General features: G+C 38.0%; 1 protein-coding gene across 1 annotated transcript in view; it reads left to right on the forward strand.

Annotated features, from left to right (window-relative positions):
• The window catches only part of LOC308193833 (uncharacterized protein), a 568,958-nt gene that overhangs the window by 546,454 nt on the left and 1,303 nt on the right, over positions 1-21,201 (forward strand). Inside the window, exons 19-21 of the mRNA XM_080588912.1 lie at positions 186-283; positions 8,194-8,243; positions 10,044-10,065. The gene's annotated coding sequence lies outside the window, so the exon portion shown is untranslated. The remainder of the gene's footprint in view (positions 1-185; positions 284-8,193; positions 8,244-10,043; positions 10,066-21,201) is intronic.

The raw sequence follows: 21,201 nt of genomic DNA on the forward strand, positions 1-21,201 counted from the left end.
TTGCCTACCACAGAGTCTGCCTTTCTATTGCCTATTTAATGAACTACAAAACTATCTTTCATTTGTGCTTGGTATTTATCTTGGCAAAAAGTTTCTCAATGGTTGTGTTAATAGAATTAAGGCACAGCAGTAAAAGACAGTAGAATTCCAGAAATAGAATTAACAATCTGATTTACTTTCACCAGATGGCTAGTGAGTGAACACATATGTCACTGAAACAGATGTGACAGCTAAGAGACAAATGAACTGCAGTGGACATGAATACCTGCTCTGAACACTGAAAGTAAGTACACCTGTGCTTCTCAAGAAGCAGTCTATACAATATCTACCATTAAAACCTGAGCTAGATTACTTAGTATGTGTTTTTAATAATTAAATAACACGATTTTACAGATAGCATCTAAATAATTCATATGAAATACAAATCTTGACTTAACGTTTAGGTTTTTTAGTTTATAACATACACTTCTGGTTAGAAGTAAAAATCCATAGAGGCACAATCAAACAGAAAAACTACAATGCACCATAATGCACACATTGGACATGAAACAAATGGTCTGCAGTCAAGCAGAAAAAAAACTCGTATAAGGTAAAAACCCAGGACAGCAAATTACAAATAACACGTAAGTTGAGAACTACTTTTCAGAACTATTTTTGAAAATCCTTTTTATTTGTTTGCTTAATTTATTGAGTGTCCTTTATTCTGTGCTACGAGCACTGCTCTTTGATAATATGGTTTTATTGCCCTTGCAGAAGCTAAGCAGCAAAAACTGCCTGTTCTTTTTCTCTGAGGTGAATAGATTAATGTGAACGTGTCTTACCTATTTCTATTTGTTCAGTAGGAACATGGTACAAAGGAAGCGTGAGTTAAGAACTATTTCCTAAAAATCTTTTTTTTTTTTTTTTTTTTTGGGGTGGTTTAAAAAGGCTTTCCTATGTGTACTAAATCTAATTCTGTATTACCATTGGAATGTCTTAGAGACTGGAGAACAGCAGCTAACAGCAGTCTGGGGCCTCACTCTAATAGGTTCGGTCAGTCAGATGAAAGCCTTCCATTATAAGCCTCTCCTGAAAGTGATGTTATATGAAAGATACTAAAGCTCTTGCACTTCTTCATCTGTGATAGCAAATGTATTATGTGTCTCCATGAGTTATACACAAAAAGAGTTAGATACTGTTTGTAAAACAAGCACGCCTGCTGGGTTTAATCACCACAAGCAAAAGACACTTTAAACCTGCTACTAACAGCACTTTGGCATATTTCATTAGTGAGTATATAAAAGCCTCTTTGATTTTTCAAAATATATTGGAGATGTTTTTTTTTTTTAAGTGCTGGTACAAAAATATTCCAACTGGTCTTCATTATTGATACTACTTTTATGCTGTGCAGTTTCTCTTTTAACAGTTAAAAAAATGAACTCAGGCAGTGAACTTGTATGATTAGTCACTGGCCTTTCCTCTCTGGGGCTATAGTCAAACATGCCTTTTTCGCAGGAGAATCTTATTCTCTTAAGATCAGGTGTCTGTAAGACTACAGTGTAATAATTTGCGTTGACCATGACTTCTAGTCATTAATAGTAATAATAATGATTAAAAAATGAACATTTTATTTTAGTTTATTTTATATTTTATTTTATTTTATTTTATTTTATTTTTTATTCTCTTATTTAATTAGAGGATAAAACTTTCTGCTCATTCAGAAATGGCAGGGAAGGAGACTGGTGTGGCTGAACAGGGAACTTTTTGCTGAGTCTCTGGCAGTAAAAGGGTGTTTATGCCCAGTGGAAGAAGGGACAGGCAACTTAGGGAGAGCACAAGGAAGTTGCCAGCATATGCAGAGAAAAAATCAGGAAGGCTAAAGCCCAGCATGAGCTCAACCTGGCCATTATGGTCAAGGATAACAAAAAATGATTTTACAAATATATTAATGGCATGAGGAGGTCCAAGGAGAATCTCCATCCTTTACCTGAATTCAGGGGAGAACATGACTAAAGAAGGTAAGGAAAAGGCTGAGTTTCTTAATGCCTTCTTTACATCTGTATTTACTAGTCAAACCACTTATCCTCAGAGTACTTAGCCCCCTGACCTGGAAGTCTGGGATGGTGAGCAGAAGAAATCCCCCACAGTTCAGGTGAAAACAGTTTGAGACCTGCTGCTCCACCTGGACTGTCACCAGTCCATGGGGCCAGATGGGATCCACTGAAGGGTGATGAGGGAGTTTGTGGATGTGATTGCTGAGCTGCTTTTCATCGTCTATCAGCGGTCATGGTCACCTGGATAGGTCTTGTATGACTGGAGACTTGCTAATGTGACGCCCATCTATAAGAAGGGTCGTAAGGAGGAAATGAGGAACTACAGGCCTGTCAACGTAACCTCAGTGCCAAGAAAGGTGATGGAACAGGTCATCTTGAATGCAATCACACAGTATGTGCAGGACAACCTGGGGATCAGACCCAGTCAGCATGGATTCATGAACATGAACTGGCAGTGTGCCCATGTGGCCAAGAAGGCCAACGTCATCCTGGCTTGTACCAGGAATAGTGTAGCTAGCAGGACTAGGGAGGTGATTGTTCCGCTGTACTCAGCTCTGGTGAGGCCTCACCTCAAGTACTGTAATCAGTTTTGGGCCCCTCAGTACAAGACGAACATTGAGGCCCTGGAATGTGTCCAGAGAAGGGCTACGAAACTGGTGAAGGGTCTGGAAGACAAGTCCTCTGAGGAGTGGCTGAGGGAACTGGGGTTGTTTAGTCTGGAGAAGAGGAAGCTCAGGGGAGACCTTATTACTCTCTACAGCTAGCTGAAAGGAAGGTGTGCGGAGCTGGGGGTCAGCCTCTTCTCACAGGTAACTAGTGATAGGACTAGGCCTCAAGTTGTGCCAGGGGAGGTTTAGGTTAGAAATTAGGAGGCATTTCTTCTCAGAAAGAGTAGTATAGACAAACTATTACAAAAGCTATAAATGATGCTTGAGCTCTTTCTGATATGGGGAATAAGCATTAAAACTAAGCTGTAAATTAATTTTACTTCATTTAGATTTGCAAATAATGAGTTCTTTTTCTCTCACAAATATGTGCCCACATGCTTGATTGATTTCAGTGGAAATATGCACTGTATGCTCTTTTAAGAATCTCACTCAATATATCAGAATTAGCTTCCAGCTATTTTTTTCCATGCTATGAATATTTTTTGAGCTGAAACCTGGTGAAAAGTCCTCTTCAGAGATAGAATCTATTAGTGGTTTTAATAGAGCTGCAGTGATATAAGTAAAAGGTTAATTACCTCATGTTATGTTCTTTACAACTGTGTATATTATTTTAATACATGTCATATAATTTAGATTCAGACAGCATTAGTCCCTAAAACTCATGTAGGAAAACTTACACATATTATATATGCTACAGTTAATTGTAAAGAACTGATCAATTGACATCTATTGCTTTATGTTAATTTTCAGTTCTGACAATCTGATCAATAAGACGCCAAAGAAATTCTGTTAAAAAAATAAAACAAAACAAAACATCTGGCACTTCATATATAGCTTAATCATCCTAACAGCTGAAGGCTGAAGTCTACAATCTTCATTTATTCCATTTCGTTACCCTGATCATGGCAGTAGTCCAAAAAACCAACCAAACAGAAAAAGTCTAAACACCTCCAAAGCATAAAAATGATTATACTGTGTTTTACTAAAGGTCTAAGTCTGTATTCTGTCCTAGACAATGGCAAGACAGATACCAAAGAATTTCAGCTGTCCATTATCCTTAGAAACTTGGGTATGGAACAGTCCTAATTATGCTAGGCCTGTACGTTTTGTTTTGTTTTCTACAGTACCAAAAAAGAACATGTATTTTTTGAGTGTCTAGGAAGCCCATGCAGTCCACATACACTACACACTAGCTCTTTTAAAAAGGAAGCATAGCTGACTGTCTTGTCCTATTTTAACTGCCTGACTGTAATAGTGCCGCCAGAGAACTGCATACTTGTACAAGGGTACAGGGAGTTAGTGATCTTCAAACCAGATTCCCTACCATGTATACTTTGAGCACTTTGAACAGCCTGCAACTGTTAACACACCAGCTATGCCAGTGTCCATGATTACTCAGGCATGTACCTCTCTAGCATGAATTTGTGCAACTGCTCTCTATATGTGTTTGTCTAGTCTATTTAAAATTGTATATGTATGAGCCAGCAATGTGCCCTTGCTCCAAAGAAGGCTAAAGGTATCCTGGGCTCCATTAGGCAAAGTATCACCAGAAGGTCAAGGGAGGTGATCTTTCCCCTATGCTCATCACTAATGAGCCCAAAACTGGAGTAATGTGTTCTGTTCTGGTCTCCCTGGTACAAGAGAGACTTAGCCGTTCACTGGACTTTCTCCAGTATGTCCATGAAGATAATGGAGGGCACCTCTCCAGTTAGAAAAGGCTGAGAGAGCTGGGATTGTTCAGCCTAGAGAAGTCTCAAGGGGAATCTCATTAATGTATGTAAGTATTTAAAGGGAGGATGAAAGGAAGATGAAAGCAGGCTCTTCTCAGTGGTTCCCATTAACAAGACAAGAGGCAATGGGCACAAGCTGGAAATCAGGAAACACTTCTTTACTGTGTGGCTGAATGAGCACTGGCACAGGTTGCCCAGAGCGGTTTTGGAATCTCCCTCCTTGGTGGTGTTAAAAGCTGCCTGGACATGGCCCCGGGGTAACCTGTTCTAGGTGTTCCTGCTTGAGCAGGGAAGTTGGACCACATGATCTCCAGAGGTCCCTTCCATACTCAACCAATCTATGATTCACATACATTGACAATAAGAGTTGCCCATAGGCAAATCAAGAATGTCATGATATAAAGAACAGTTTAACCAACAAACGACAACAGTCAGTAACAAAAACAAAGTGTTGTAAATTAGTTCATAAGGGACCAGGTCCATTTTAATTTAATAAATGTACCAAAATTTTCAGTTATCAACTTTATTCTTAGGGTGGAACAAGAACATTACATATTTAGCTTATTCTGCTAGGCTTGGACCACAGTGCTATACTGATGATTGTTAAACACGATGTTAAACATGATGTAAACATTGCTAGCACAATAACCTATTTATTCAATACTGATTAAAAAAAAAATGAAATAATCTTTTTAGCAGAGAATCTATATAATTTCAGTGATATTACACATGCCTTATACCTTGAAATTCAAGACTCTGCATTACTATAAAGATGTTGATAAAAGAAAAACAAATACTTAGGGAAGCTGGAAACAATAGCAGAAAGGGTACAAGGTTTACCATTGGCAGATTCTTGGCAAAAGAGTGGTACGATAGCAACTCATAAAAAACATTTTTCCATGACTGAACTTAACTTTTCCTAATTTTGGCATGTAATGTAGACTTACAGAACTTTAATAAAATGTCTTGTGTTGGCCTACAGAGACCTTCAAAAAAAAAAAAAAAGAAGTTGCCAGCCTGGTTTTTTTTTTTTTTTTTCCTTGCTAATATATTGCCAGTATTGACAACATTCCTTAAAGACTGAATTTGGTGAAGAATCAATCAATAAATGAGCTATTGCATTCTGTTGCTCTTAAAAGAAGAACTGAATCCTTTCTTTTTTTCCTTTCTGTGTCTTGAAAAAGAATTATTAGTCATACATGCAAAAAAAAAAAAAAGTCCATGTGTAATGAAATCATCTGAAGATAGAGCTACTCTTTCATGTATCACTTGACAAGAAAGTGAATTCGGTTAGGACTAAAGATGCAAATAACTGCCAATAGATTGTTCATATTTATCAGCCTTATTAATTAAAAGGATAGAAGATATGCTTATTTAATATGATGTGTTGAATATCTTACATCTTTAGGCTTTCCTGGATAAATACCCATTTGATTTGATTTAAAACCTCTTCTTAAAATAGCCACTCTTAGCTAAAAGGTTTCATTGCTAAAGATGCTGTTATATCCTTCCGTAAAGTGGTCCAAGTTTAGTTTTTCAATAAACTCATCTTTAAGATGAATTTGCTGAATTTTATCTTCTAGCTACTGGATTTCATTACACTTTTATCACTAATAAAATAAAATTCAAATTTAATTTATCCATCTACATTGTTTAATCTACCTTTCAAATATCACTTTGTTAAGTAGAACAATTCCTTGAGCACAACCTCTAAATACTTTTTGTGATTCTTTTATATACAATGCATTGACTTTATTCTTGAATTGGCAACATCAGAAACAGTCATAAATTTCCTGTGGCAGTGTCACTACCACTCAAAAAAAGACACAGCTTAACTTAGTTTGGTTTGAGAGCCCATTTAGTTCTTATCTTAACAATATGACTTTATATTTATATTAAATACAAACTGTTTTTCTATAGATAATTTAGTAATATATTCAATTCCACAGTTAAATTTACCCTTCTTGATTATTAAACAAATATATATTAATGTAAGAATGTGTTCTTACTGTCTTTTTTTTTTTTTACTATTCCATGTTTTCCCATATAATATTAAAAAATAGTGAATGGATACATAAGAGAAAAATTCAAATTTTGATAAATGCATGTTAATTAAACATATGTAAATCTATTTAATACATATGTTGATTTTGCGTCACGTATTTTACACCCAATTTTCCACATGACCATTGGCCACCAAAAGTATGATATCATTAACATAAAAATACAAAACAAAAATGTAAATGCAATTTTAAAAGGTCCATCTTCTATCCTTCATACAGCTATTATGTTCTCTTTTTTTAATTCTGACTAAATAAATCATTGCTAAGTTTTTTCTATTTTTTCTACAAATGATAGCCATACAGAATCACAGAATGGTTAACTTCTCTTCCCACTTCTCTTACTGGGTGGGTGGAATTAATGAACACCAGGAGCATGATGACTGAAAGAAGATAAGTAGTTAAGAAAGACAGATCACATGACACAAGAAATCTTAACATTCAGCACTAGCTGAAAAGAATAAAACATAGTTTATAATCCCCTTTACCCCCCGTGTTGTTTTTTTTATTTTTTTATATTTTCCCCAACATATTAGTGCATCTATTTCGATACTGTTCTGGCTGTCAAAAGAAAAAAAAAAAAAGAAAGATCTGTCTGGGATCAAAACTCAAAAGCACGATGTACCAGCACTTCAGAGATCAGAGCCACAGTCAGTGGGATTTTGCTACCAGCTATTAGGGATGGTAAAATGGAGAGAAGCAAAGGAGTGAAAGCTGATCTTTCTCACACTGAAATCAATAAGAGATTTGCCACTGACTTCAAAAGAAACAGCAGCAGGGCAAAACACACAGCCATGGAGAAAACACTCAGAAGAGTATCTAGAAAGAAGACGAAAGAAAAGAAAAAAGCAAGATATTTAAGGAGAGAGAAAAACGGTTTGAGAAATGGTAAAAATGCAAAAGGTTAGAAAACAGAAAAATATCTTGAATTAGAAAAGCTTTCACAGATTCATAAAGTACCTTCTTATCCTGTTTTAAATGCTATTTTCATCTCAAAAACAAAAAAAGAAAAAAATTCTTAAATTTGTTCTCGTATTAGCAAACCATTTCTTCAGTAAATTTATTTTGACTACGTACATTGTCTGGGGTTTAGGCAAGCTGTTCCATAGACTTAAAGATTACTTCACTTCCTCCATAGCAGCCCGATGAGCTTTTTTTTTTTAAATAATTCATAGAAGAGAGTGAAAAGTGAGCTACATTAATTCTACCTAGAAAATCCTAAAAGCAGCACCAAAAAGCCCATTTCTTATGAAGCCAAATATCAAGTGAGCTTATCCATGCATACACGCATATGAATTATATGAATGTTTGTGTATTTGCTCATGATTTTATTAAATTTAAATTACAGATAAATAGAAGAGTGAGTTCATTGTACATGTGCTGAGGTCAGGCTGCAACCATACTTTGATGCCAAGAGAACCTGTAGATATTTTAACAGATCTTGAGCTGTTACTCCGGTGCTTTCAGGTGGAGGTTTTGTAGTAGGTTTGTATGACGTTACTTGGTATTCCATGTATCCTTTTCCTTAGTCTTCTTTACATGTCTTTTTCTATGTGACCTGTCCTATAAATTAATAGGGAAAAAAAGTAAAAGAGAAATCAGACTCTGGATCTTCTCTGGAGAATTATTTTCACACAGTTTTAATGTTCTAACTGTTAAGATTCAAATCTGAGTATATTATTTGATTTCTCTGTATATTCAGTGGAGAAGGAAAGTTTACCCCCACAGACAGATTTGATGCATCTATTTGAGGTTTGTGGCATTCTTTTCCCTAGGTGTTTTTCATTCTTTTAGGAAGTCTTCTTCCTCATTGATAATCTAGATATCTTTGTTGACTTATTTACAATGAAGGAATGACTTTTAAGCTTACAGTTAAATAACTGGCTCCTTTATTCATGATATTTATCAATGATGATTACTTATTAAAATTATATATAACTCTACAAATTCCATTTAAAGATTCCACCACTACCAGTTAAGAAAATATTTCAAATGAGCAAATTCATATATATTGATATGTGTTTAAAATTCCACTTATTTATTCCTCCAATTGGCAGGAATAATCATATAATATAAGAAATAAAATACATAAAAATAACACATTAAAGTATTTATAAATGCAGAAAGCTATTTATTATTCACAAGTAGGTTACATTACTAAATGAAAATAGGATTAATAAATATGCACATTAATATGAGTTTCAGTTCTTGAACAGCAATTGAATGTTGTTTCTGATTCTATGAGTCCTTGTATATCACCTAAGCAACCTGAGAATTCAATAACGATAGTATTCCATTAAAATAAGTGGATGTGTGGTTTTGTTTGTGTGTGTGTATTTTTTTCTTTCCTTTGTGCATTATTTATATCTGAAAAGTAAGATAAGTTGGCTCTGAAGAAACTCATCATAAACTGTCAACGCACCAGGTAACAAATCAATGGTTGTTTAAATTACTGTGTTTTCCAGAGAAAAATATATTTCAGTTTGGGGCCCTAAATTCATTATGCCTCAGTGCATACTGAGTGAAAAACACTATCTTTGTCATTAATGTGTTTATAAAAGGCTCTTGTTTTCGACACCAGAGTCTGTTGCTTCCTTGCTATTTTATGTTTTCTTTGATGTATTGTCTGACAGTAAAAGCTAATGCACTCAGCAGCTCTCAAAGACTTTGAATTGATTTTAAAATTTAAGTAAATTTTTAAACAGGAGCAAGCTTAACTACATTATTAATTATTATGAATTATTGCAATATCTTAGTGAGAAATTTAGATTAGTTCAATAAAAAGTAAATTTACACTTTGTGATGCCCAAGAATGGATTTTAATGATTTAGTTTTTCCACAGTAGTGATATTTCTGTGAACTTTTCAAATCTTGCTGAGTTTTTGGGTTTCTTTTATTTTTATTCTGTGAAGATTTTTTCAGAAAGGACAAAAAGGAGAAGAATATTAAACAATTTCTAAGCCAAACATTAAACAAACAAGCAAACAAACTCAACTGCATTTCCCAACATATTTTAGAGCATCATAAACCTATTTTATTGTTCCTGTCTAACAGTATGACAAAGAAGTATCATGAGAGAAGTTTGTCGTCCACAGAAATTATATCACCAGAAATCATGTGCTATCTCTTAAAGAATACCAACGTGGCTTTAAAATCACAACTAATTATGAATCATTATGTGGTTACTAATAGAAATAAAATTCTGATTTTTTTTTTTTTCCAGATGTCAGGGTGTTACTGTTTTGTACTTATCTGTACATGGCTCCCTAATCACAATGGGAATAAATGTAAAGTTTTTATGACAATATTCAGGTAACCAAAGCCCTTTAAGAGCAGAGATAGTCTCCTCTATATTGCAATAAATAGAGTAATTATGATTGTTCTGTTTCCTTAAAGTACTGAAGAGCAGGTACTATTTCTTTTAAAGCAGGACAACTCCTTTCCAAGTACCTCTGGTAGTGCGTTCCAAGTATCTACCTATATTTTGAAGATATATTTCATACTTGACTTCTTTAAAAGCTCTTTTTATAACTTTTTTTTTTCCCCACTTAGGTTCCTCGAGAATTCATCTTTGGTATGTATTTTTCAGGATAGAGCAGAACATGTAACAAGACCCACGTAAAACAAACATAGACAGCTGAGACTCCTCCCTCCTCTCTGGCTGGTAGGGAGAGAAGTTCACTAGTGAAGACGCACACAGGACTCTGGGTTTATGAGTACACACATATATTCACAGACATTTTGAGCACCCGGCATGACCCTTCTGTCTGTCCAGCACCCCTGCCTGATTCCCAGGTCACCTACTTGCTGGCTAGTCCAGCCTAAAGTTGTTTGCTAATGCACACACTCACACACTTGTTCCTCAGGAACACCACATTCGCAAGACTCCCTGGCTGTACCAGCATGGACCCACCGTCTGCCTGATACCCTGGCATAGATCCAAGGCCCCTGCTACTCACCAGCTAGTCCAGCTTACAGTTTGCTAACACATACACCAACACCCCATGCACGCTATGCTGTGTACCATAAATACTCAACTCACCCCCCCTCTCCCCCCAGCAGCTGGCACCAGGCAAGTGGCTGTGGGACACGTGGCCATGTTCCAGCTGTCAGTGTGGAGGCCTGCACTTGCCTCACTCATGCTGCCCCATGCCCCCCCCACCCCTCCAAATAGCTAGTCTGGGAACACACACTGCTCCAGCCCCACTGGCTGGGAGCAGAAGACCCCCATTTCCTGCAGTAGCTGATACCAGGACCCCACTTGCTCCATTAGCTAGCACCACAGGCTGGGGGCACCTACACCTCCAGTCTGAATCCAGTAGTTGGTACCCAGCCTACTAACACTGTACCCCCCCACATGCCCCCCCACCCCAGCCAGCACTCTGGGCTCAGAGTCCATGGGGCCTTCCGTAGGTATAAAGAAAGAGGACCCTACAATTACTGAAGCTAGGACCATCACACCAGTAGCTGACACCGCAGGCCTAGGGCACCTATACCACCAGTCTGACTCCATAACTGGCACCCAGTTCACTCACACCAGCACCCCCCCCCCCCCCCCCCCCCCCCCCCGCCAAGCATTAGGCAGTTTGGACTCAAATTCTGTGGGACCCCTTTTGGATACAGAGCTATGGCCCCTCCAACTACTGGTGCTAGGACCCTCACTCACTCCAGTAGCTGGCACCATAGTCCATGAGCACTTACAGCCCAGGCCTGACTCCAGTAGCCAGCACTAAATTTACTCAAGACTGCCCCCACACAAGCTGACACTTATCCTTTCAAATGACATACACATAGCCACTCCAATTCTACCCCAATAGCTGGTTTGGGAACACATACCTCTCCAGAGCCAGTGGCTGGGAGTAGGGAACTCCACTTGGTCCAGTCCAGCTGGCATTGAGTCCCCCCTCCCCACACACACACACTCCCAGTAGCTGACACCACAAGCCAGGGGCACCTACAACCCAGGTCTGACTCTAATAGCTGGCACCCAGTCCGGTCAGACCATTCCCCCCCAGCAGCTGGCACTCCAGGCTCAAAGTCTGTATGACCTTTTCACATCCAGAAAACTATGGCCCCTCAAACTACTGATACTAGGAACCAACTCACTCCAGTAGCTGGCACCACAGTCCATGGTCAGCTACACCCCTGCCCTGACTCCAGTAGCTGGCACTAATGCCACTTGCACATACACAGGTCCCACCAGCAACTGGTGCTGAGACTCCTGCACTCTCTCCTTTAGCACAACAGTCCAGCGTGCCATTTCCCAACCTGAGTTCACAAGCTGGCACTAAGGTTTTCTCAGCCACATCCAGGTTTTGCTACTCACTGGCACTTAATCCTCTCAGCCCACACACAAATGACAAAGAGAGTATAAATACACAGCGAGATGGTTAGGAAAAGGATTTAATGTGAGAAATGTATAAGAAGATAGGACAGACTGCGGTGATCAGGCATAGGGCTCAGCCAGACAATCATATTGACTGGTCCCCATTTTAAATGCTACTGGCCCTTTTCTACCCTTTTCTACCTATCCCCCCTTTTTGTTCCTCCTGCTCACCTTTTCCCCTGCACATCCCCCATGTTTTTGCAGAGCTCTGCAGTTTCTGCACCCTCCTAGTCTGTGCCCCCTTGATTCACAATCTTATCAGTTGCAAGGTTCATCCTTCTTGGAAGTGGTGCCTGTAGCTTGTTAGCCCACCAATTAGAGGTTTGTTTCTTGTGATTGTCTCCTACATTAGAAATCCTTGATCAGATAGACTTGCTGGCATAAACATTCCTACATCCTCATGTGATCTCATAAATTAGCATGACTGACTAGACTTGGTTCCTTCCCATCATTTCTTCCCTTCGTAATTATCCCTTATTGCCTTGGAAAAGGGCCCTTGACCAAGTACACACGCTCTTTCTACATATATTTGCAACTTCTTTCAATTTCTGCTCCTGACAACTGCAGGTAAGAATACCACCAGGTGAAGCAATGAGGCCCTCTGCATTCAGAGCACTTCCTAGTTGAGCCAAAAAGGGAAAACACATTAACCAAAGGTAAATGGAAAAAAGCATTGGACCTCAAGTCCCAGCAGGCATTGGGCAAGTAGATTTTCATTATGTCAGTCTCCATGTAGGGAGAGAGGATGAAATCAGGAAACCCAGGGTGAAAGGGATCAAGGAACCAAGTAGGGAAGAACAGTGATTGGACTGGCTAGTCAGAGAGCAGAAAAAAAGTTGTTCTCTTATTTGAGGACTCTTTGAACAGATCAACTACATAGTAACATATTTTAAACTAAAATCCTGCTGACTTATATGAAAAACATGGGTAGGTACAGAAATGATAGAAATGTAGTGGTAACTTACCTTTGCCATGTAACATAATGGGAATATTTTAGGTGTTTGAATCATTGAGGAGTATATATATATATATACCCTCAGGTTATATATATATGACCTCATTGTCAGGTTATGTGTTAAGAAAGGGCACAGACATTCAGCCAGCTGGAAGTACACATCCTCTGGCTTTTTCAGACCACCCTGTCACTTAGCAAACTCTCATAAGATGCTGGAGAAAATCAAAGTTTTCTTCAGCAGACTGTCAATGCAGGCAAAGATAGAGGAAACAAAGCTAAAAGGATCTGGAAGAGTGACTGAAAGTTGTCCTAGTGCTCTCAGTTAACGACTCATAAAAGCAAGAATAGCAGGATTCAACCTCCTGTTAAGGAAGTGGAGAAGAATAGTATATCTACAAGATTTCCCTCTCACCAAAGGGAGACTTTTGTAGCCATATCCTGCTGGAAAATCCATACAGTTAGAAACCTTATTTATTTATTTATTTTTTTCTTCCTGCCATGAATTGTGACAATATTGTACATTGTAATGTCCAGTTCCATCTACTGCAAATGTGTTAGTTAAAACAGCACAGATCTTGCTGGAGGCTAATGACAGTTTCATGTTGAGATACGCATTAACTGAATTATTAGATTGTTTTCAGGCCCCATGCCTGAATGTTAAGTGCTAGTTTGCACATGTCTGTACGTATTAGAGAGGCTGGCAGATGCAGTCAAACAGATGTAAAACAGTTCAGAAAACTGCAGAATGCTGGTCTGCATGTGCATGGCCTGAACAATATCTAGAACTGCAATACATCTGTAAAGAGTTATTTTCATAAAGAACCTATTTATTTTACAAACAAGGACTTTTCTCAGGATATATAAAAACATTGAGCAAGTACTGAGGACAGCATATAAGGCCCAAAGCAAGTAAGAAAGTGTGATTCTTAAGGGAAAAAAAAAAAAAAAGGGGCAATTTTGGGTAGACTATACAAGAAAAGAGTTCAACATGTAGAAGTGTAACTTCTGAGAATGTGGAATTTCCAGGCAAAATCCTGGTAGGGCGGTACTAGAAACAAGAAATGGGATAGAAGTAAGAGAAAAATGAAAGATGTTAAAAAATAATTTATTTGTACTGGAAGAAATGAATAATGTATTACTGATGTAGTGATGGCAGTAGTAACAAAAGTAGCACTACACCTTCTTATAAATTTACTCTGTGGCTATAGGCACAAGACAGTAGAGATACAATTGTTAGCCAAAACTGAGAAATAGAAGGAGAGGTATACAATTGACTGAGCTGCAAATTTTTATGCTATAATGCAGATGGTATAAAAAATTCCTCATTAAGAAATGAGATGGTGGCTGGGGTATGTGATACTCGGATGAGGGTGGAAAGGCCTTGCAGAGAGATCTGGACAGATTGGAGAGCTGGGTGATCACCAACCACATGAAGTTTAACAAAAGCAAGTGCCGGGTCCTGCACCTGGGATGGGGCAACCCTGGCTACACGTACAGACTGGGCGACGAGACGCTGGACAGCAGCCCCGCAGAGAGGGATCTGGGGGTTGTGGTTGACAGCAAGTTGAATATGAGCCAGCAGTGTGCCCTGGCAGCCAGGAGGGCCAACCGTATCCTGGGATGCATCAAGCATGGCATTGCTAGTTGCTCAAGGGAAGTGATTGTCCCTCTCTACTCTGTGCTGGTGCAGCCTCACCTCGAGTACTGTGTGCAGTTCTGGGCACCACGGTACAAAAAGGACGTGAAACTGTTGGAGAGCGTCCAGAGGAGGGTGACGAAGATGGTGAAGGGCCTAGAGGGGAAGACATATGAGGAGCGGCTGAGGTCACTGGGCCTGTTCAGCCTGGAGAAGAGGAGGCTGAGGGGGGACCTCATCGCAGCCTCCAACTTCCTCGTGAGGGGGAGTGGAGAGGCAGGTGACCTATTCTCCGTTATCACCAGTGATAGGACCCGTGGGAACTGTGTCAAGCTGAGGCAGGGGAAGTTTAGGCTGGACATCAGGAAGAGGTTCTTCACCGAAAGGGTGGTCGCACACTGGAACAGGCTCCCCAGTGAAGTAGTCACTGCACCAAGCCTGTCTGAATTTAAGAAGCGACTGGACTGTGCACTTAGTCACATGGTCTAAACTTTTGGGCAGACCTGTGCGGTGCCAGGAGTTGGATTTGATGATCCTTATGGGTCCCTTCCAACTCGGGATATTCTATGATTCTATGATTCCTGCTGCAAGAAGGACCAGCAAGAGAAAAACAAAGCAAATCAGGAAAAAAAAAAAGAAAAAAAAAATGAGAAAAACAACAACAACAACAACAAAAAAACCAAGACCCAGAAGAGTAAAGGCAATTGAATGGTCCAATTAAAGAGTCATATTAATAATATGTGCTGATGGAACAAGTAATGGTTCAAGCTGAAGGATCTCAGGAATTGAAATAAAAGTAGTTGATCCAAGAGTTTCAAAGTAGCAGATAACACCAGGGAAAGAATAAAGTTGGAAAAATAAAGTAAACCTCAGCAGTGGTGGAAAAGAAAAAACAAAACCACTTCAAACCTCAGTGTCTCAATTTGTGGATCCTTTATGGGACATTTTGTAAGTAATATACAGTGCTGTAAGCTGTGTCAGGTGAAAAACCGATATTCACTAACATCTGCCAGTTGGTGTGTGACTTTTATTAACCCTTAGAAAAGTCATTGTACAGGGTGGCAGGAGGGGGTAACCTTTTAATTCTACCAGATCTTCTTTGGAGCTGTCCTCAATAGTTTTAGATAAAACAAAGGCTGATTGCTGTTTTAGAGACATTCTAAATATCCTCTGTTTAAAATAAAATAAAATAAAATAGAATAGAATAGAATAAATATTTTCTGTTCTTATATGCTCTAAGAGAATAATTAATAATTTTATATTCTCTAAGAGAATATATAAAGAGAATATATAAAAATATTCTCTGTTTTTCTTTGGTTTTACTGATAATTACATAACAAAATCACCCACTAGTTCTGTTTCATATCCACGCCAGAGAAAACTGTAATGGAATTCCAAAACCAAAAGCAGCACAGACTGGAATCACAGAATCATAGTATAATTTAGGTTGGAAAAGACTTCTATGATCATTAAGTCCAACCATTAACCATCACATCCAACCACTGAAAAAGAAAAACTGAAAATAATGTACTGTAAAACTAGTCTGAGGATGCTGGCAAACGTAAACTGCTGATGAGCAACTCATACAAGCTTAAAGAGTTTATGGTAGCTGATTAAAAAAATAAAAATAAAAATCACCAACATTTCTGAATACCAGGACAGTTAAAGATTGTACTGGATTGCACTGTAACACTGGACTGTCCCCAACATGAAAAAGGAGGGAGAACAGTCAGCATGGAGTCTCATCCTCCAGTTTTATGGAACATAAGGACATTTCAATGAAGTTAATATCTAGAGGGGAAACTCCACTTAGAAATGCATTTCTATTTGGAGCTTTGAGCTGAATTCTATTAGCTGAGGTGGAGCCATTGAAGATGGAAGACGTAAACCTGAAAAAAAAAAAAAAAAAAGAAAAAAAAATTAATACATGGGCATATTCCTTGAAAGTAGCACTGACTGGATGAACAGCCAAATAGAGACAAGAAAACCTTCAAACAAAAGGAATACCTGTACTGACTGGAAAAAAAAAAAAAAAAACAGGGCACTGAAGGAAGTCACAGCCTATTAGTTGTGACTGAGGACACGATGACCAATTTATTTAGGGAAAGGTGTTCACTGTGATGTCAATAATGGTTTTAGTTGTATTGGGATAAATGCCGTTTCCCTTCCTAGTAGTAGTTTTCCAAGGGAAAGAAGAAATTGGATCCTGAGTTAAAAGATAAGAAAAACTCCAACTACTGAATTTCAGTTACTCTATAAAATGTGTACTCTTTTTTTTTTTCTTTTTTCTTTTTTCTTTTTTCTTTTTTCTTTTTTCTTTTTTCTTTTTTCTTTTTTCTTTTTTCTTTTTTCTTTTTTTTTTCAGATGATTCAAGTACACTGTATTCTAAGAGGAATTTTAGTAATTTTACTTAAAATAAGGAGTCACTCTGGAAAGTTACAAAAATTTGAATAGTGCCATCTGTTATGAGAATTCCGTGGAACATCTAATTACAAGACTAGTTCCTAACAAACAGGCAGTGTTCTAGTGACAAATGTAACTGGTTCTGTAGGGTATTTTCCCATGGTTTCAGAGCAAGAGGATATATATTTAACAAAATGGGGAATGTCACAAAGAGAAAGCATGAACCCATGTTAGAAGCTGATTACTATCCTGGAAAACAGAACTCTATATCACTGCTAAGTATTTCTTACATAGTGTTAAATAATTTAAATGAAACTGCTGTTATATATAAATATGTTCCTAATTTTAAGCACCTGAAGTGATATCTTTCAATCCAATTCAGATATGAGTTCATAGCTGAAATTGGAAGTATACTGTATATATACTGTCCTAAATTTGCTTCCAAAATAAATTTTCAAAGTATTAAACCAGTATGGCACTGATGCCCTTCATATCCTTTTATAGTATACTTATATACTATATATAGTAAAGTCCATTATTCTCTTAAAATGTTTTGATATGATACTATGCAGTAAATGAGACCTAGGATCACACACATGTTAAAATGAGGTTTTAGACAAATATCCATAGATCTGTACTACTATTGCGTATTCACTTTTTATCACTGTACTGGGGGGGGGGATGAAAATAACTTTCTTCATAGTAGCCCGTACGGTGCTGTGCTTTGGATTCATGAATAAAACAATGCTCATAACACACCGGTGTTTTAGCTATGGCTGAACTGTGTTTGCACAGTGCCAAGGCTTTCTCTTTTTCATGTTTTGCTTCCTCAGTGAGTAGGCTAGTGGACAGAAGTCGGGAGGGGACATAGATGGGACAGCTGACCTTAACTGGCCAAAGGAGGCCAGTTATGGCCTTAATTGGCCATACATAGCTACGGCATTCATCTTCCCAAAGAACCATTACATATACTGCTTTCCAGTAAGTGGCTGGACATCTACCTGCCAAAGGGGAAGTAGCAAATGAATTCCTTATTTTGTTTTGCTTGCACACACAGATTTTCCTTCACCTATTAAACTGTTTTTACCTTGATCCATGTGTCATTTTGCCTTCCTTCTATTTTCTCCCCATCCTGCAGGAGAGAAGAGTGAATGAGCAGCTGTATGGATGTTTATCTGCTGGCCAGGGTCGACCCTCCAAAATCACTCATTCTATACAATAAATGAAAAATTGTCATATGTGTTACTTTTAACAGGCACTTGTATAGTCAAATGTTATATTGTAATAAATGTTAATAAAGGTTAACAAAATAAAAAAGGTCAGTCCCCAACCTGTACTGGTGCATGGGGTTATTCCTCCTGAGGTGCAAGACCCTGCACTTGCTTTTGAACTTTTGAACTCCATGAGATTCCTCTCCACCCATATCTCAAGCCTGTCCTGGTCCCTCTGAATGTCAGCAAAGCTGTCTGGTGTATCAACTACTCCTCCAAGTTTTGTGTTATCAGCAAACTTGCTAAGGGTGCGCTGTGTTCCATTATCCAGACTGCTGATGAGTAAGTTGAACAAGACTGGAGCCAGTACTGACCCCTGTGGGACACCACCAGTTACAGGCCTTCAGCTAGACTCCCACTGCTGAGCACAACCCTCTGAGCTCTGCCATCCAGACAGTTCTCAATCCACCTCACTGTCCACTCATTTATCCCACACTTCCTGGTCTTGCCTATGAGGATATTATAGGAGACAGTATTGAAAGCCTTGCTAAAGTCAAGGTAGACAACATCCACTGGTCTCCTCTCATCTACCTAGCCAGTCATACTATCATAGAAGGCTACCAGATTAGTTGAGCATGATTTCCCCTTGGTGAATCCATGCTAACTACTCCTGATCTCCATGTGCTTGGAGATGACCTTCAGCATGAGCAATTCCATCATCTTTCCAGCATTGTATGTGAGGCTGACTGGCCTGTGGTTTCCTGGGTTCTCCTTCTTGTTCTCTTTGAGAACTGGAGTGACATTGCCTTTATTCCCAGTCCCCAAGCACCTTTCCTGTGACCTTTCAAAGATGAGTGGCCTAGCAGTAACATCCATCAGTGCTCATGGGTGCATCCTATCAGGGCTCATGTATTTGCAGGTGTCAAGTTTGACTTAATAACCTGATCTAACCTGATCCTTCTCGACCAAGGAAAAGTCCTCCTTTCCCCAGACTTTCTTGTCTTTAGGGTCTGATAATCATAAGTCTTAGCAGTGAAGACTAAAGTAAAGTCATTCTTTGTAACACTCTGCCTTCTTTGTATCCTTCATCGCCATGGCACCTACCCCATTCAGCAGTGGGCCCACATTTTCCTTAGTCTTCCTTTTGCTACTGATTTATTTGAAGAAGCCCTTCTTGTTGCCCTTGACATCCCTTGCCAGATTTAATTCCAAATGGGTCGTGGCCTTCATTGTCATATCCCTGCATACTCTGACAATGTCCCTATATTCCTCCCAAGTGGCCTGTCCCTTTTTCCGCATGCTATATACAATCTTCTTCTGTATGAGTTTTGCCAGGAACTCATTGCTCATCCATGCAGTCTTCTTCTGCCCTCTTTGCTTGCCTTCTTACTCATAGGGATACATTGATCTTGAGTTTGTAGGAAGTGTTGCTTGAATACTGACCAGCTCTCTTGGACACCCCGTCCTTCTAGAGCTCTAACTCATGGGATTCTTAAAAGTAGGTCCCTGAAGAGGCCAAAATTTGCTCTTCTGAAGTCCAGGGTTGTGATCCTGCTTTTTGCCCTGCTTCCTCTTTGCAAGATCCTGGACTCCACCATCTCTAAAGCAAGCAAAGTACTTTCTCTGTTATGTTAATTCAATATAAAATAAAGAAGGAAAAGTTTCTCAAGAGAAATTTTGCATAGAGATAAAAAAATTACATGGTAGAAAAAAATTCTACAGTCATTTTTAGAGCTGAAAAGTCGTAGTGCTGAAAAGTCATAGTACCTGTGACATTTTGAAATGAGATAATGAAATCAACTCTCTTTCTGGCCAGGTTGTTCAGATTATATGGTTGCGATAGGTGATGTCCAAAGATTTTGAAGTTTCACTTTTGTTCAGATAGGAACTCTGAATAATCCTTCCAGTCACCAAAATGTGACAGTAAATAGTGCAAACATAGGCTTGTAGTATATGCATTGTATGTATATATTTCACTAACAAGCTGGGAATAGCTCAGACAGCCATTTTCACTGTAATTTCAATACTTAAGCTTACAGGGCATCAGAAAAAGATAGGCGGCTAAAAATAGTGATTACAATGACAAAAAATAAAATGTTACAGATGCTACATCTATTTCAGAGATTTTTATTTTTATTTTTTCAGATAATTTAGCTATTTCATAAAGGATTGTTGAAATTAATCACTACTTGAAATCTGTGAGATATGACTGGATTTCTGTGAACAGTTCTGTGCAGAATGTGAAAATAAAGGATCTAATGACCCCTTATGAAAAAAAAAAAAAGGGGAAAATTGTGAAACTTTTATCATATCAAATTAATTTTCAACAGTTTTTCTTTTGTCTTGCTATGCCTTGTAAAAATGATTTTGATATAATCAGAATGTTTAAAAACTTATTTAAATATTTATTAATATAGTCCCCCAAACCAATAATGCAGAATTCTGAACAACAATTTTAAAGGAAAAATGATTTTGTTTTCAATATACTACTAAACACAGTGATAACTATGAATCATTTGACATATTTCACATTCAACATTCACAGTAAAGTGTAATAGTGAAGGGGAAAAAAGCATAGTTGACTAATGAAAAGCCATTGTGGCATTGTGGAATAAGGAATAATGAAGATTATATTTTAGTTCTAAACCAGAAATAAGAAAAATGAAAAAGCTTCACAAGAATAAATTATTTTTCAAAAAGAATTCTTCCTTTAGTAAGAAGCAATTTAAGGAATTACTTACTCTGAATGTAACTTTTGATTTAATAATAATAATAATTAAAAAGAGTCACCTCTATACTTTGAATTTTAAGACCATTGAATGACAAAGTTGGTTTAAATAAACCATAAGAGAGAAAAATCAACTTTTTTTTTTTTCTTTTCTTCTTAGCAGCCATGGAGATTAACAGAGCATCAAGAGGAAATCATCAACTGTTACATGTAAATGTATCACTACAGGTGACAGCAGAAAATATAGACCAGAATATATAAGAACCTTAACTGCAGTGGCTGATAAAACAAAATAAAACGAAACAAAAACAAAACAAAACAACAAAAAAAACCAGACTATATTTCTGAGAGCACTGTCCACACACTTCTTTACCTCCATCAGACTTGCTG

Source organism: Anser brachyrhynchus, assembly GCF_964034855.1.
Source record: "Anser brachyrhynchus genome assembly, chromosome: 4".
NCBI lineage: Eukaryota > Metazoa > Chordata > Aves > Anseriformes > Anatidae > Anser > Anser brachyrhynchus.